Source organism: Poecile atricapillus, chromosome W (assembly GCF_030490865.1).
Source record: "Poecile atricapillus isolate bPoeAtr1 chromosome W, bPoeAtr1.hap1, whole genome shotgun sequence".
NCBI classification, from domain to species: domain Eukaryota; kingdom Metazoa; phylum Chordata; class Aves; order Passeriformes; family Paridae; genus Poecile; species Poecile atricapillus.
Genome location: NC_081288.1, coordinates 64,132,533 through 64,150,952, shown reverse-complemented (window position 1 = coordinate 64,150,952; position 18,420 = coordinate 64,132,533). Strand labels below are relative to the sequence as shown.

Here is an 18,420-nt window from a genome sequence, read left to right as displayed (position 1 = left end):
GCTCCTCCGGGGGGGTATCAGGCATTTCCTGTGCTTCAGGATGGGGCTCAGAGGACTCATCAACTGTTATCCTGGAAGGCTTTGACAGATCTCCACGAGACGGCTGAAAAACATGGCCTTGGGTCGAATGAGGTTATGCAGGCTCTTCAAGGCATTGTGGGAGGTGTGCTGGTACCTTATGACATTCGAAATATAGCCCGTGTTGTCTTTCAGCCGGTGGAGTATGGCATTTTTGAGGGGGTATGGGCTGAGATAGCTTGTCAAGTGGTGCAGCAGAATACTGCCTTGGGTCAGCGGGATCCCAGGCGGGTGATCGGCTCTGATGCTCTGCTGGGTAAGGATGGCTTTGCTGACGTTAATAGGCAGGTTAACCTTGACCCTCTTGTACTTGAGCAGTGTAAGGAGACTGGCATGGTGGCGTTGGTGCGGACCTTAGAACTGGCCGCCCCCAAGGAGCCTTTTGTGACTGTTGTCCAGCCAGATGATGAGTCTTTTCTGCGTTTTGCAAATCAGCTGACTGCTTCTGTGGAGCGGCAAGTGCAGGATAGTATGGCGAGGTAGGTGATGCTTAAGACTCTCACGAAGACTAATTGTAATGCTGCATGCTGGAGGGTCATTAGTGCGATCCCCGGTGATCCTTCGCTGCCACAGATGGCGCGAGCCTGTGTAGAGGCCGGTGTTGATGCTGGAGAGACCCCTACTGTGGCTGCTGCGCAGCGGCCACCTTGGGTGAAGCCGCCGGGTGGGCAGCAACAACGGGGGACTGCTCAGGCCGGCAAGAGGCAGAAAAAGAAGGCGCAGGGAACCTCAGCTCCTCTGTATTACTGTGCCTGGTGTGGTAGGGCCAATCATGGGGCGGATGTATGCAGGACGACGGTCCATGTCAATGGTAAGTCTCTGTCGGGCTCGGGAAACGAGAAGCCGAGCGCGATGGGGAGACGCGCTCAGACACAAGTCTCTCTTCACACTCCGGAGCCAATGGAGGTCTGCTCAGCCAGCTTGTAGCCAGCACCTCTGGCTCTGCAGGCCTTGATGTCTGCATGGCAAACACGGTTGTCTTGGACTCTTGTAGGATGTACAGGGTTCCTTTGCATGCCTTGGGCCCAGTGGGTGGGGGCATGAGTGCTCTCCTTGTGGGGAGATCTAATGCCACTGCTCAGGGCATCATTGTGCACCTGGGAATCATTGATTCGGACTTCACGGGGCGGATTTACGCCATGGTTTCCACACTCACCCCCCTGTTACTATCCCTGCGGGAACCAGACTTGCTCAGCATGTGCCCTTTAGGTCTTGTGTTGGCAGAGCAGAAGGTCGGCAGCAGGGAAATGGCGGCTTCGGATCCACGGGGCCACCTCAGGTTCACTGGACTGCAGTTCTGGCGGCCAAGGATCGTCCTGAGTGGCTCTGCATCCTGCCCAACCCTGGTGAGACACCGTCAAGTCAGTCTTCGTGGGCTTCTTGACACTGGCACAGATGTCACGATCATCAGGTCTGCTGACTGGCCCTCGGAATGGCCCTTGGACCCGGTGCAGACGTCAGTTGTGGGGTTGGCAGGAGCAGCGCAATGCTATGTGAGCCAAAGGCCTGAGTTTGTCACGAACCCCGAGGGGGACACTGCCATGGTTTGGCCGTATGTCACGAAAGACTCCCGGTTAACATTCTGGGGGAGGGACGTTCTGGCTGCATGGGGGGTGCGTATGGGGATGGATTTTTGATGGGGCCACTGTGTTGGAGGGTGCAGATTGTCCTACACCTCCCATACGTTGGTTGGTGGACAAACCCTTTTGGGAAAATCAGTGGCCCCTCTCTCATGATAAGTTAGTCACCCTCCATGAATTGGTGCAGGAACAGTTGGACCAGGGTCATCTGGAGCCTTCGACCAGTCCCTGGAACACTTCTGTTTTCTGCATCAAGAAGAAGTCTGGGAAATGGTGGTTATTGCAAGACCTCCGGAAAGTTAATGCCGTGATGGAAAGCATGGGGGCATTGCAGGTTGGAATGCCATCACCCACCATGCTTCCTGCTGATTGGCTAGTTCTCATTGTGGATCTGAAGGATTGTTTCTTTACAATTCCTTTGCATCCCGATGACAGACTGAAATTTGCTTTCTCAGTGCCAGCTATCAATAATGCTGAGCCTGCACAGAGATATCAATGGAGGGTTTTGCCGCAAGGCATGAGAAATTCACTGGCCATTTGCCAATGGTATGTGGCTCGAGCCCTGTCTGGAGTTCGCGAGCAGTTTCCTGATGCTCATATTTATCATTATATGGATGACATCTTGGTGGCTGCACCCACCCAGGATGAGCTGCTGAGGATACGGCCTCAGCTGATTACTGCTTTGCATTCTCATGGGCTGCGAGTGGCTCCAGAAAAGGTTCAGCAACAGCCTCCTTGGAAGTACTTAGGGGTGAAAATTTTGGAACGGACAGTCCAACACCAGGAGGTGCAATTTCTGCATTCGGTGAAGACACTGAATGATGTTCAGAAATTAGTGGGTGTCGTCACTTGGTTGCGTCCCTACTTGGGACTGACCATGGCACAATTGTCCCCCTTGTTTGGTCTATTGAAGGGGGGCTCTGATTTAAAGTCACCTTGGACACTGACCCCAGAGGCACAGCAGGTGCTGGAGGAGGTTCAGCGAGCGGTTTCCGCTCATCAGGTTCATTGCATTGACCCTTCCATTGATGTCACTGTGTTCACTGTTACTCCAGATTTGCATCCTGCGGGTATCATTGGCCAGTGGAATGATGAGTGGTCTGATCCCTTGCATGTCCTAGAATGGACTTTCCTGCCCCATCAGCCACAGAAGATGGCAACTGCGATGTTTGAGCTGATAGCTCATTTGATAATTAAATGCCAACAAAGGTGTTTGCAATTGATGGGTGCAGATCCCGCAAAGATTGTGCTCCCGGTACCGCGGGAGGACTTTGATGGAGCTTTGCAAACAGTGTTTCCATGCAAAGTGCTCTAGAGAATTTTTCTGGGCAGATCACTTACCATCTGCCCAGTCATAAGTTGCTGGAAGTGGCAAACTTCACAAAACTTTCTTTGCGGCCCAAACATAGTCAGGAGCCTGTGCAAGGCCCCACTGTCTTTACTGATGGTTCGGGGAGGACTGGAAAGGCCATTGCTACCTGGAAGGAAGGATCTGAGTGGCAAGTCTTGGAGAGTCGTGAGACTGGGTCAGCCCAATTGGTGGAATTGCGGGCTGCTGTCATGGCGTTTCAGAAGTTTTCCCAGGAACCTTTGAATTTGGTCACGGATTCCGCCTATGTGGCTGGTATAGCCCAGCAGTTGGGTCATTCAGTCTTGAAGGAGGTCAGCAATCTTGCCTTGTTTCATTTACTGAAGGCCCTGTGGAGTGCCATTCAGGCCCGGGTACATCCATATTACGTTCTGCATGTGCAGAGTCACACCAATTTGCCAGGGTTTATTGCAAAAGGTAATGTGAGAGCTGACAAATTGGCTAACCCTGCGTGGGTTGCACTTCAGCCTGATACTCTCGGCTAGGCCAAGGCGTCGCATGGATTCTTCCATCAGAATGCACATACTTTGCAGAAACAGTTTCAGCTGACGTCAGCTGAGGCCCATGACATTGTTGAGTCTTGTGTGGTCTTTCAAGCAAGGCAGACACCCTGGTTCAGAAGCCAGCACGGTGGCCCCCCTTGGCCACTCGGACCATAACCCACAGCACCAATGTGATGGATGGCGAAAATGGTGTTTATTGCAGGAGAATTTGACATTTTATAACCTAGGGTCACTATGCTACTCCCATCTGCTTTCATCACAGCTAGGTGCTATTGGCTAATTGCAGGGGTCATTACCATATTACGGAGAGGGGGTTTACTAATTTTCCGTTACATCCCGAAATCTTCAGAACGCCAGGCCTTAGACTACAACAGTCTTGTGACCACTGTCATGCGCTTGCTGCACCTTTGCCAGCAGGGGTAAACCCCAGGGGCCTTAGGGCCTTGGAGCTTTGGCAGACAGATGTCACTCAGGTTGCCAAGTTCGGCCGGCTTCGGTATGTGCACGTCAGTGTGGACACCTTCTCCTCTGCCATGTGGGCTTCTGCTCACACAGGAGAAAAAACCTGCTATGTCATTGCCCACTGGAACCAGGCCTTTGCTGTTTTGGGTGTGCCTTCTGCTGTGAAGACCGATAATGGTCCTGTTATACCTCTCAGAAGGTGCAGCAGTTCCTGCAGTTGTGGGGTGTGTCACACAAGTTTGGTATCCCTCATTCTCCGACAGGTCAGGCTATCGTAGAATGTGCTCACGGTATGCTGAAGTGAGTTCTGCAGAAGCAGAAATGGGGAATGCAGGTCCAGACCCCACATAGTCAGTTGGGGAAAGCTTTATATACCCACAGTCACCTCACGGTGCCGCAGAACTCCAGTAACCTGGTCATGTTGAACCATCACCTTTCTTTGTGGGCTTCGGATGAGACGCCTCAGCCTCGGGCAAAGGTTAGAGTGAGGAATCTGGTCACAAAACAGTGGGAGGGTCCCTATGACCTCATTGCTTCAGGGCGAGGGTATGCTTGTGTATCCACAGATACTGGGGTACGCTGGGTACCTGAGAAGTGTGTTCGTCCTGACCTTCAACCCCAGAGGCAGCATTCGACCGGCGAGAGGGCTGGAGGCCGTGACCAAATTGGAAGTCATCAGATGGGTGGGCCAATGGATGAGGACTCAGATGCAGATGATGTGTGTGCTCACCCCGATGGCCCATCCACAAGCAGGTGTTGATGTTGGACAACTGTTTCATTTATTTTTGAGTTTTGTTGTTTTTCTGGTTTTTTTGTTTTTTGTTTTTTGTTTTTTTTGTAATAACAAAAGGGTGAGATATCACCCTGAAATTACAGCCTTCTGATTGTATGGAGTATTGTATTTTCCTATTATTTATCCTTTTGATTGTTTATAATGTTGCTAGTTTCTTTGTTCATTTTTCTTTTTTCTTTTCTTTTTGTTAAACCAAAAAGGGTGAGATGTCGCCCTGAAAACTCAGCTTTTGAGCTTGCTGACATGGTTTTCTAAGGACTTTCCCAGGACAGTAACTGTAAACATAGATATGTGTACATTCTTTCTGTTACACATCTTGTGATGGGCATCTCTCATGGCCAGTGCAGTGAGAAAGTGTTATCCTGACCATCCAATCCCTGGCCGTGGTCAGAAGCCTATAAATCCTGGGAGGAAAAATAAACTTTCTCTTTCTTTTCACCACACCTCGACCTGTGTCCGTGTGATTTATTCATCTTCAGCGGCAACAGCGGGACTCATTGGGAGGGCTTTAAACGAAGTTTGAAGGGGAAAGGGGATGCAACTAGGCTCTCCAGAAATAAGCCCAAAGGTGGTAAGCCAGAATCAGGGGTGAAATCAGAAGCCCAGTGTAAGTGCATGTATACTAATGAATGCAGCATGGGTAACAAACAAGAGGAACTGGGAAGTCATGGTACAGCAAGAAAGCTATGATGTAGTTGCCATCATGGAAAAGTGGTGGGATGACTCGCATAACTGGAGTGATGCAATGGATGGCTACAAGCTCTTCAGAAGAGACAGGAGGGGGAGAACAGGTGGAGGAGTGACTCTTTATATTAGGGATGCTCTTGATGCCATGGAAATTGAGACTAATGATCATAAAGTCAAGTGCCTATGGGTAAGAATTAAGGGGAATGCCAACAAGGCTGACATCCTGGTGGGAGTCTGTTATAGACCACCCTACCAGGATGAAGAGGTGGATGACTTATTCTACAAGCAGCTGGTGGATGTTTCAAGATAACCAGCCCTTGTTCTTGTAAGTGACTTTAACCTACCAGATATCTGCTGAGAACACAGCAGAGAAGAGGCAGTCTAGGAGGTTCTTGGAGTGTATGGAAGACAACTTCTTGTCACAGCTGGTGAGCAAGCCTACCAGGAGAGGGACTACGCTAGACCTGCTCTTTGCAAACAGAGATGGGCTGGTGGAAGATGTGGTGGTTGAATGCCATCTGGGGCACAGTGATCATGAAATTATAGTTTTAAGTATTTGGTAAAACAAGGAGGGGCATCAATAAAACTTCTACACTAGACTTCCAGAGGGCAGACTTTGGCCTATTCAAAAGACTTATTTGGAGAGTTCCTTGGGAAGCAGACTGTGGAGTGCCCCCACCCAAAGTTGCAGGGATTGGATCTTAGACAGGCAGTGTTAAAGTGACAGGCATGGCTTTAAGCCCGGGAAGAGTTGCTCCACCCCCAAATCCCACATGGGGTGTCAGCCCAAGGTGTTCTGCCCTTCTTGTGTTGCTATTCATTGTATTCTGCTGCATTAACCCTTCCTATTGTACCCTTACTGGTTTGTGCCCCTGGGGCATCTGCCTTGCTGTGTCCCTATTAGACCCAGACCCTAAACTCCACCCTTGCTCTACCCCATGAAACCCACCACCCTGCCTCTGCTTGGGGTTCTTCATCTTTGGTTTATGCTGGGTTAATTCCTATGTTGGTGATGCCCCAATAAATAGATTCCCAAGTGTAGCCAGAGACCCGTCTTGTTGATTTCTCACATTGGTCACTGATTGTGGCACCCTCCCTGGACATGACACTGTTGCAACGAGACGCAGCAGCAGACAGTAAAAACAAAGGAGTTGAGCAAGGATGGGCATGCTTCAAAACAGAAATCTTGAAGTCACAGGAACAGACTGTCCCTGTGTGCCAAAAGATGATCTGAGAAGGGAAGCCTGGATGGGCAAGGAGCTTTTGAAGGAACTAAGGGAAAAAAAAGATGCATCACTTTTGGAAGGGGGGGGTCAGGTGTCTCGGGAAATGGTTAAGGGAGTCACTAGGTCACGTAGGAAAATAATTAGAGAGGCAAAAGCCCAGTTACAGTTCAATCTGGACTCTTCTGTGAAGGACAATGCAAAATATTTTTTATAAATGTACTAACAGCAAAAAGAAGGGCAAGGACAACCCCCATTCTCTATTAGATGTGTGAGGGAATTTAGTAACTAAAGATGAGGAAAAGGCAGAGGTACTTAACACCTTTGCCGCAATTTTCAACAGAAAGACAGGTTGTCCTCAGGACAGCTGTCCTCCTGGGCTGGTAGATGGTGTCAGGGAGCAGAATGGTCCCCCTGTTATCCAGGACGAAGCAGTCAGAGACCTGCTGAGCCACTTAGATGCTCACAAATCTATGGAACCAGATGGGATCCATCCTAAGGTGATGAGGGAGCTGGCAGATGAGCTTGCAAAGCCACTCTCCATCATTTACCATCAGACCTGGCTCACTGTGGAGGTCCCAGATGACTGGAAGCTGGCCAATGTGAAGTCCATCCACAAGAAGGGCTGCAACGAGGATCTGGGAAACTATAGGCCTGTCAGCCTGACCTTGGTGCCCAGCAAGATTATGGAACAGATCATCTTGAGTGCCATCACATAGCACCTACAGGATGGCCAGGGGATCAGACCCAGCCAGCATGGGTTTAGGAGGGGCAGGTTGTGTTTGACCAACCTGATCTCCTTTATGACCAGGTGACCTGCTTGGTGGATGTGAGGAAGGTTGTGGATGTTGTGTATTTGGACTTCAGCAAGGCCTTTGACACTGTCTCCCACAGCATATCCTGGAAAAGCTGGCAGCCCACAGCTTGGACAGGTGCACCTTTTGCCAGGTCAAGAACTGGCTGGATGGCCAGGCCCAGAGAGTGGTGGTGAATGGTGCTGCATCCAGTTGGCGGCTAGTCACTAGTAGAGTCCCCCAGGGATCAGTGTTGGGCCTAGTCCTGTTCAATATTTTCATTGATGATCTGGATGAGGAGATTTGAGTCTAGCAGTAGTAAATTTGCAGATGACACCAAGCTGGGAGAATGTGTCTATCTGTTGGAGGGTAGGAGGGCTCTGCAAAGGGGCCTGGACAGGATGGATAGATGGGCTAAGTCCAGCAACATGAAGTTTAAGACGTCCAAGTGCCGAATCCTGCACTTTGGCCACAACAACCCCCTGCAGCACTACAGGCTTGGGGCAGAGTGGCTGGACAGTGGCTAGGAGGAAGAGGACCTGGGGTTACTGGTGGACAACCAACTGAACACGAGCCAGCAGTGTGCCCAGGTGGCCAAGAAGGCCAATGGCATCCTGGCCTGTATCAGGAATAGTGTGGCCAGCTGTCACAATCCGCAAGGTGGGATTCGTGATGTGGTTCTTTTAGTTGGTCTTAGAGTACAGAAGATTATCAGCAAACCAAGGACTTAAACAGCAAAACCCACTTTATTGAGTGCTCATCAGCACTAATATGCAATAGAAAAGAGGGGAAAGCAAAGCATAAGAGAGTAAGGGGATTATAGCTACCAACGTCGAAGTCCACTCAGCCGTCCAATGACGAGGAGTCTTCTGTCCGTTGGGGAGATCTCAAAGGAAGGTAAATTTGGGGTATAATTTTATAGTCTTTTACAAAGCGAGGGGCATAGGGCCAAAAACAGAAGAGATTGATGATCATTGTGATGAATTCCATTGCGCAGGGGGCAGGTGTAGGGTACAGAGCAAACCACGTCTTGCAAGCCTTTGGTCACCAGCAGGAACAAGGGCAATGTGTCATGGAAACTCATTGCACAGGGTACCACACACAAGCCTCTGCTCACCAGCAGGAACGAGGGCAGTGTACCATGCAACCACCTGCAAACAATCACTTAGCAAACATCCACCTCAACTGGGCCCGAACCCCTAAACCAAGTCCCTTGTTATATTCAGGGTCTCAGTCTCTGTCCTTCAGATGGTTGTGAGACAGATGAGAGAATCTTTGGACCATCTCTTACACCAGCAGGAGCAGGGAAGTCATTCTTCCCCTGTACTTGGCACTGGTGATGCTGCACCTTGAGTACTTTGTCCAGTTCCAGGCCCCTCAATTTAGGAAGAACATTGAGATGCTCGAATGCATCCAGAGAAGGGCAACAAGGATGGTGAAGGGCTTGGAACACAAGCCCTATGAAGACCAGCTGAGGGAGCTGGGATTATTTAGCCTGGAAAAAAAGAGGCTCATGGGAGACCTTATCACCCTCTACAACTACCTGAAAGGCAGCTGTTTGGTGTTTAGTTGTCTACTAGGATTAATACATGACAGTCCTTTTTGGTGCCCTTTTTGGAGCTTGACGGGTTTCAGATAATGACAGATTTGACCAGATCGTATTGGAGGGAACTTATATCTGTTTAACAGTAGCTGGTGGTGATGTTGACTTAGCTGTCCATGACACTGGTTTATCTGATCCATCCCATGATCCCCTTTTCTGCTGTACATCAAATTTGAGACAATATGGGCAGGTACCTAAAACAGTTGTTAACAATTATCTGTAACTTCACCCCTAAACAAGTGTGGGATCCTGATGAAGTGATAGAATGCTTGAAAAGAGAATGCCCTGGCTATGCCAAAGAGACTCATCTTCTTACACTCTGCTAGAGCCTGGTCTACCCAGAATCTTTAAGGAGAAGAGAGGGTCTCTGAATCTGAAGACATACAAACAAATACTGTCACTGAACCAGAGATCCAGTCCTCAGTTATATCAGTTCCTCCAGTATAGTCAAGAAGAAACAATGGAAGCAGAGGTCAACTTATTTAGTAAGGGAGAAAGCAGCTTCTCCTAAGAGGGAGCAGGAGGGAGAATAAGAAGAGGCAGCCTGTTCTGCAGCAGAGTAGTCACAAGAGCAGGAGAGGAAGAGACTGAAAGCATAGACAAGTCAGAAACCACTCTCTCCCTGAGTGAGTTGCAAGATATATGAAAATATTTCAGCCATCATTCAGGCAAGTAAAATATCAGATGACTGAGCTGATGCTGGGATTATGGCTATAAACTCTTTAGAAGAGACAGGCAAAGTGGGAGAGCTGATGGGGTAGCACTGTATGTTAAAGAGTGTTTTGATAGTACTGAAATTGATGATGATGAAGATGATAAGGTTGAGTGCCTCTAGGTAAAGATCAAGGGGAAGATCAGCAGAGTCAACATCATAGTGGGAGTCTCTTATAGACCACCCAACTCTGATAGACAGATGAGGCATTCTACAAGTGTCTGGTAGAAGTCTCACAGTCACCAGCCCTTGTACTCATGGGAAACTTCAACTTGCCTGGAGTGTGTGGAAAAGAACTTCCTAACACAACTGGTAAATGAGCCTACCAGAGGATGTGCCCTTCTAGACCTGTTGTTTGTGAACAGAGAAGGATTAGCAGGTGATGTGGTGGTTGGTTGTTGTCTGGGCCATAGTGACCATGAAATGTTAGAGTTTTCAATACTGGGTGAAGTAAGGTGGGGCACTAGCAGAATTTCCACCTTGGATTTCCAGTGGGCAGACTTTGGCCTGTTTAGAAGGTTGATTGACAGAGTCTCTTGGGAGTCAGTCTTGAAGGGCAAAGGAGTCCAGGAAGGCTGGATGTGCTTTAAAAAGGAATTGTCAAATATTCAGGAGCAGACTGTCCCCATGTGTAGGAAGACAAGTAGTTAGGGAAAAAGACCAGCCTGACTGAACAGAGAACTTAGGCTGGAACTTAAGTTAAAAGGGAATCTATTGTTTCTGGAAGGAGCATCAGGTAACTTGGGAAGATGTGATGGTTTTACAGTGGGGAAAAGGCTAAGACTGCCTGAGCTCCTCCCCTCCCCCATGACAGTGGAGGGGAAACAAAAAATACAAAGAAAAATTAAGCTACAAGAGGTTAGAAACATTGGACTCACAATTTTACTGAAATAGTATAAAAATAAAATAGCAATAAACACAACAATAAAGAGAAAATTGTACAAAAGAGGGAAATTATTTAACCGACAAAAGCAAAGTTGTACATAGCCTCTCTGGAATAAAGCCCCTTCCCTGGGCGGCCCCTCAGAACAAAAATGGGATGGCAGGGACTTACAGAGCAATTCCAGTGGCAGACGGGGAGTGTTGATTCTGCCTGGAGCAGCTCTGGATCTGCAGTGTTGGTTCTCCTGATTCACTTCCTGGCACCCAGCTAGACTCCTTTTCGGCTTGGCTGGATGTCGTGGTTTTAAGGCAGTAACTAAAAAATTACTAGAAAACTTACTTATTTCTTGCTGTGAGATATGGATTAGAACAAGAGCAAAACAGGCTTAAAACTTAAAAGGAATAAAGAAAGTTTATTAACAAAACTACAAGAATAAGAGCACCAGAATAAACCTCCAGAAAACCCTTTTATCCCCCACTACCCACCATTCCCTTGTTCACATGACAACATAGAGACAAAAAACATTGGAACTTTGGTGTCTAAACCAGTCCTAATTCCTGTTAGAGTCTTTTCATCAGCCTTTGTAGAGAAACAGAAGTCTCTTTCTGTTAATTTATGGAGTTTCTCATGAGAAAACTATTTCTGTTATAGTTTCCTATTTCTCTGATGCCAGCTGCCCAGAAATCCTGTCATCAGTTCACTCTTCCCATTTCACATCACTCTGAGGTGTGTTATGGGCCATGAGTCTAGGCATGTCATTTTTAAGGATGAGTTATTCAAAGGCAAAAGTTCTCTTCATCTGTCTCTGTGAGCTTTTCTGGAAACAGTTTTCTCATTGCCCCTCAGGGCCTCAAATCTTCACTCTGTTCCAGCATCTCACTGTATCACAATTACTCCACCTTTTGCTCAAAATCCACACTTTGAACACTCCATTCCTCCCAATATACTCTGTCATGAATTAAAGGAGTTTTTTCAGAACACTATTGTCCATCTCCATAGCTTTAACAGAAAAATATTTCAGCTTATAAAGCATCTCCTTATTCTCTCTTCCCCATCTAAAACTTAACTCTTTTCTTCACTGTCTTTGATGATTTTATGATGTCTTCTTCATGTTGATTGTCTCTCTCTCTCTGTCTCTCTGGGAAAAAGGAGTAATCTGTACGTTTATCTAGGTAGTAAATGAATTAAAGTCTTGGAAAAGCTGCAAGTGTTCATGGTGTCTGGTTTCAGTCCAGCAGCAAAACTACAAACTAAACCAGACCGGCCGGCTCCGTTTCTTTCCCCCCCCCTCCCCTCCGCCCTATGCGGCCTTGTCCGGCCTGGCAGGGGGGGGGAAGAGGCTAAGACAGAGCCTTGTTACCTTTTCAGAAGCCAGAAACCAAAAAGAGAGCAAGAGAGCTCTGGCTTTACATCCTAAGGTGGTGTTCACAAGTTGATCTCACTTTTCAATGGTCAAAACTGCTGTCAATTCTTAGAAATGACCGATAATTGGTCAGGAGAAAAGACTCCCATCAGCGACCAGCAGCTTCAACTTCCTTAGCTCCCAAAGCTATCTTAAAGGTAAAGTCACCCCATGACACTGGACTCCCTCTTGGCTTGGCTGGACTCAGTTGATATCGATGCTGCTGCTTCAGGTTGCTGCTATGCTGGGATGGGGGAAATGGTTCAACTAAGCACTGAAAAGTATACCCCCGGCCCCGCTAGTCTTGGCTGCCGTTCGGAGCTGTCACTTCACCACCACGCCTTGGGAGAGTTGCCACTGCCTCTTCGCATCTTCTTGTCTTGTAAAAACGTCCTAGAGGGACAAGAAATGGGGAAAGCTGGATGGACATGGGATGTCGGGGTCCACTGGTCCTTTCACTGGAACAAGCCAGAAAAAATGGCCCCAATTCCATTTCCAGCCACAGCATTTCCCCTGCTGAAACCATGCCCATGGGTATGACATGAAATGGTATTGAATAAGCAATGCTGAAAACTCCCCCCCCCTTGTCTCTGTGCCCAGGACAGAAGACTATAAGGATACTGAGAGGTCATGTAGGGAGATTAGAATGGCCAACGCCCAACTGGAACTTGATCTAGCTGCTACAGTTAAAGACAATTTTAAAAGTTTCTATAAATACATTGGCAGCAAAAGAAGGGTCGAGGAGTGTCTCCATCATTTGTTGAATGCAGAGGGTAGTAAAGTGTCAGGGGATAAGGAAAAGGCAGAGGTATTTAATGCCTACAGAAAGACCTGAACAGACTTGATCAATTGACTAAAGACATCTGTATGAGGTTCAATAAAGCAAAGTGCCTGGTCCTACACTTGGGTGGCAGAAACCCCATGCAGTTTTACAGGCTGGGGAAGGAGTGGTTTGAGGGCTGTTGAGCAGAAAGGGACTTGAGGGTGCTGGTTGACAGCTGACTGGATATGAGGCAGTGTATGTCCAGGTGGCCAAGAATGGCAATGCCAATGGCATCTTGGCCTGTATCAAGAACAGTGATGCCAGCAGGACTAGAGGAGTGATTGTCCCTGTGTACTTGGCATTGGTGAGGCCACACCTTGAGTATTGTGTTCAGTTCTGGGACCCTCACTTTAAAAAGGACATTGAGGTGCTGGCTCATGTCCAGAGAAGGGTCATAAGGCTTGTGAAGGGTCTAGAGAACATGTCTTATGAGGAATGACTGAGGAAGCTGGGTTTGTTTAAAGAAGAAGGGGAACTACATCGCTGTCTACAACTACCTGAAAGGAGGTTGTAGTGAGGTGGGGGCTGGTCTCTTCTACCATGACTGCAGTGAGAGGACAAGAATAAATTACCTTAAGATGAGATGGGAAATTCAGATTAGATATTAGAAAAAAAAAAATCACAGTTAGCGTGGTCAGGCATTAGAATAGGTTGCCCAGGGTGGTGGTGGAGTCACCATCCCCAGAGGTATTTAAGAGGCATCTGATTCTGGTGCTGGGCGATGTGGTTTAGGGGTTACAGTGGCAGTGCTGGGTTGACAGTTGGACTTGATCTTGTAGGTCTCTTCTAACTTTGATGATTCTGTGATTCTATGATATTGGGGTCAATACTCCAGAAATAGAGGGTGAGGAAGTCAAGCATCTGCAATTACTTGCTAGACATAAGGCCATTGATAAAGGAATTGAAAAAGGAGCAACAGTCTTCAGCCTTTGGAGGTGCCTCCTGTTGAATGTGAAGGAAAGGTATCCCTTGAAGGAAGGTCTTGCAAATTACCAAGGCAAGTGAACCACCATTGAGACAGGTATCTGGTATCTGAGGGAATTAGGTGTAGTGGAGGTGATCAACAACCTCATAAACACCTGAGTCAAGAAGTATGGCATTGACTGGATGTATCACATCCCCTATCATGCACCAGCCTCTTGAAAAATCAAACAATACAATAGACAGTTAAAAACTGCATTGAGAGCAATGAGTGTTGGGGAATTCAAGCATTGGGGTACAAATTTAGCAGAAGCTACTTGGCTAGTTAGCAGCACTAGAGGATTTTCCAGTAGAGCTGGACCTGCCAAACCAAAACCCCTGCACACTATGGAAGGAGATAAGGTCCCTGTAGCACGTATAAGGAACTGGCTGTGAAAAAGAGTCTGGATTATTTCTTCCCACAGAAAAGGTAAACCCATTTGTGGGATTGCTTTTGCTGAAGGACCTGGTTGTACTTGGTGGGTAATGAAGAATGGGAAGTCTGATATTTGCCTCATCCTGGATGGAAATAGCGCATTATTTGAGTTGTATGGTGTATGTTATTACTGAGGAGTGCTTGCACAATGTCAAGGCCTTTCCTGCTTCTCATATGATGTCATTCTCAGCAATAAAAAACTAGGAGGGAAGGGGTAAGTTTGCCAGGACTGCAATTTCTCAGAGACTGGCTGGGCATCATTTGGCTGCTGGTAAGCAGGTGGTTTTTTGTGGGGTTTTTTTTTTTTTGTGTGTGTGTGTGTGCAACACTTGTTTTTCTGGGTTTTTTCTTTGCCTTTTTTTTGCCTTTTTTTTTCCTTATTATTAAACTGTATTTAACTCATGGACATTCACACTTTTACCCTTCTGTGGAGGGTTGACCTTCACCAGACACCAGGTACCCACCAAGCTGCTCTATTACTTCCCCTTGTCAGCCAGACAGGGGAGACAAAATAAGATGGAAAACAAGTAGTAGGTTGAGATAAGACAGTTTACTAAAGCAAAAGTGAAAGTTTGGGCACACATAGGCAGAAAGAAAACGTTTATTCTCTACTTCCCATCAGCAAGTGATGTTCATCTACTTCCCTGGAGGCAGGGCTTCAGCATGGATACTGGTCACTCAGGAAGGCAAATGTAAATAACAAAGGCCCTCCTTTTCTTAGCTTTTATATCTGAGTTGACATCATATGGTATGGAATATCCCTTTGGTCACTTTGGGTCAACTGTCCTGGTTGTGTCTCCTCCCTGGATCTTGCCCACCCCCAGCCCCTTGTTGGGTGGAATGTTGAGAGACAGCACTGATGCTGTGCCAGCACTGCTTAGCAGTAGCCAAAATACTGATGTGTTATCAGCACCTTTACAGCTACCAATGCAAAGCACAGCACTGTGAGGGCTGCTATGGGGAAATGAACTCCATCTCGGCCAGACAAAATACGCCTTCTTATTTTCTTCCCCATCCCACTGTTGGGGGAGTGAATAAGTTGCTGTGTGATGCTTATCTGCCTACCAGATTGTAAGGCCTCAAGCATCTGTCTTGACGAGGTTTTTAAAAGGGCTTACAGTTGTTTATGTACTCTGAGTTAGACGTATGGGAGAAATATCAACAAAATATCCTCAAGAGGTCAAAAACAACAAAAAGACTTTACTAGCAACTTTAGAAAACCAGAGGACTTTGGCAAAAAGTTTAGTGCAACATTCAATCAACAGAAAACACTTCCCAAAGCATTAACTTGGACTATTCAACTTAGCAAACTCTAAGCCTGTCCAATTTTAAGTTATTCAAAAAGTCTGGGAAGAGGAGAAAGAAAGAAAGAAAGAAAGAAAGAAAGAAAGAAAGAAAGAAAGAAAGAAAGAAAGAAAGAAAGAAAGAAAGAAAGAAAGAAAGAAAGAAAGAAAGAAAGAAAGAAAGAAAGAAAGAAAGAAAGAAAGAAAGAAAGAAAGAAAGAAAGAAAGAAAGAAAGAAAGAAAGAAAGAAAGAAAGAAAGAAAGAAAGAAAGAAAGAAAGAAAGAAAGAAAGAAAGAAAGAAAGAAAGAAAGAAAGAAAGAAAGAAAGAAAGAAAGAAAGAAAGAAAGAAAGAAAGAAAGAAAGAAAGAAAGAGAAAATTCCAAGCACAGAAAGTTCTCAATCTTGTGTATGCAAGCTCAGACATAGACATGAACACAGGATTTGATTTAAGACCTTGGAGCCTTGGAGAAGGCTTCCAGATTTAGAATCATAAGCAAGAATGTGAGTTTAAATAGAAAGACATTAAATTAGGTTGTAGAAAGTTTCAAAGTTTTAAAGTTAAGATATAGAAGTAGTTATAAAGGTAATAAGAAATTTAAGGTATAACAAGTAGTTTTGTGTGTCATTACATGATTGGTTAAGAATGTCCACACTGCGGCAAAGACATATGAAACAAAATAATTAACTATTGGTGTGAAAGTAGAAACATTCTTTTGTGGCATTAGTTTATTGTCTAATTAACCTTTTAGAGACCCTGTGACCTGTGGTCTTGTGACCACTGACCAAGAACATCTAGTGAACTTGGTGAAGATGCTCTCATGACTTCATGAGACCATAAAAGAAGAATAATAAACCATGTTTTAAGACGTCTCCCTGTGGTTCTGTCTCTCTCAAAATCTTGATAAAAGAAAGAACAGGAAAAGACACATATAGTTACCAACTCCTGGGTTCCAGTGGTGTTCAGATAGAAATTCCAAGAGGAGGTAGGGTCAAACCTCCAATTGCCTAGTGCTCAGCCTTAAATACCCTTTGGCCTTCCTGGGCCTTTCTCCCAGGTGGGATTTCCAGTCATATGGCCACTCAGGAGCTGAGTTGGTAGCCACTGCTGGGCTGGAATACTGACTCTAAGGGGGTGGGGTGTACAGGGAAGTGCACTGCCTCCCCAGAGCAAGGCCAAACCTGCCCCTTCCCCCACACACATGCACTCCAAAATGTCTCAAGACATCAATCTTTCCAGTCTCTCACACAGGGTCAAACCACATCACTGCATCTGTATGCCCATGCCTCTGTCTCTGTCTCCCTCTTCCTCTGCATCTCTCTGTGTGCACCTGTCAATCTGTGCATCCATGTACACATGGATCTCTTTCACCTTCTCTGTGCACATGCATGTCTCTGTGGCTGTGTGAATACATCTGTATTTCTTTGCATCTTTGCAAAGGCATAACTCTCTATGTCTGTGTGTGTGCATGTCTGTGTATCTCTGCATCTGTGTGTGCTCATGTCTTTCTTCCTCTGTGTCTATGTGCATAAGCCTCTCTCAGACGCTCTTCTTCTGAATGTCAGTACACGTTTGTGTGCCTGTCTCTCTGTCTCACTTTGTGCCTGTGTGTGTGCATGTCTCTGTTCCTCTGTGTGTGTGCCTCTGTCTCTCCCCCTGCTTTTGTATGTATGTGCATCTTTTCTCTGTATCTGTGCACATGCACATGTGTCTGTATCTTGTGTGCATGTGTGTGCATGTGCATCCCTCTCGGTCTGTGTGTGCATACCTCTGTCTTACACCTGTGCGCTTGTGTCTGTGCCTCTGCCTCTCTGCGTGCATGTCTCTCCACATATGCTGTGCGTGTCTATCTTCTCTCTGTGTCTGTGTGTGCATCTGTGTGTGTCTGTGTGTGTGTCCATGTCATGGGGTAGCTTTACCTTTAAGACAGCTTAGAGAATTAAGGAAGTTGAAGCTGCTAGTGGCTGATGGGAGTTTTTTCTCCTGACCAATTATCAGTCATTTCCAATAATTGACAGCAGTTCTGACTATTAAAAAGTGAATTCAACTTGTAAACACCCCCTTAAGATGTACAGTCAGAAGTCTCTTGTTCTCTTTGGTTTCCGGCTTCTGACAAGGTAACAAGGCTCTGTCTTAGCCTTTCCCCCCCCTCCAGGCCGGAACGAGGCCTTGGGGGGGGGGGGGAAGAAAGCAGAGCTGGTCAGTTACTGCTGCTGCTGGACTGAAACCTGACACCATGAACTCTTGCAGCTTTCCTAAAGCTTTTAATTCTTTTACTACCTGGATAAACGTACAGATTACTCCTTTTTCCCAGAAAGACAGAGAAAGAGAGACAATCAACATGCAAAAGACATCATAGAACCACCAAAAACAGTGAAGAAAAGAGTTAAGTTTAAATAAGAAAGAGGGAATAAGGAGATGGTTACAGCTGAAATATCTTTCTGTTGAAGCTATGGAGATGGACAATAGTAGTTTAAAAGACTCCTTTAATTCATGACTAGAGTATGGGAGGAATAGAGTGTTCAAAGTGTGGACTTTAGAGAAAAAAAGAGAGTAGTTGTGATACTGTGGGTTGCTGGAAATGGGTAAAGTGAAGATTTTGAAGCCTTGGGGGGGCAAGGAGAAAGCTGTTTTCCAGGAAGGTTCACAGAGACAGATGAAGAGGACTTCTGCCTTTGAATAACTCATCCTTAAAATGGCATCCCTAGACTCATTGACCCATGCACACCTCGGAGTGATGTGGAATGGGAGGAGTGAACTCTAAAAACTCCATAGATTGGCAGAAAGAGACTTCTGTTTCTCTACAAAGACTGATGAAAAGACTCTAGCA

At 46.4% G+C, this 18,420-nt stretch overlaps 1 protein-coding gene across 1 annotated transcript in view; it reads left to right on the top strand.

Annotated features, from left to right (window-relative positions):
- The window catches only part of LOC131592107 (E3 ubiquitin-protein ligase RNF38-like), a 239,915-nt gene that overhangs the window by 131,734 nt on the left and 89,761 nt on the right, over positions 1 to 18,420 (top strand). The gene's annotated exons all lie outside the window — the stretch shown is intronic.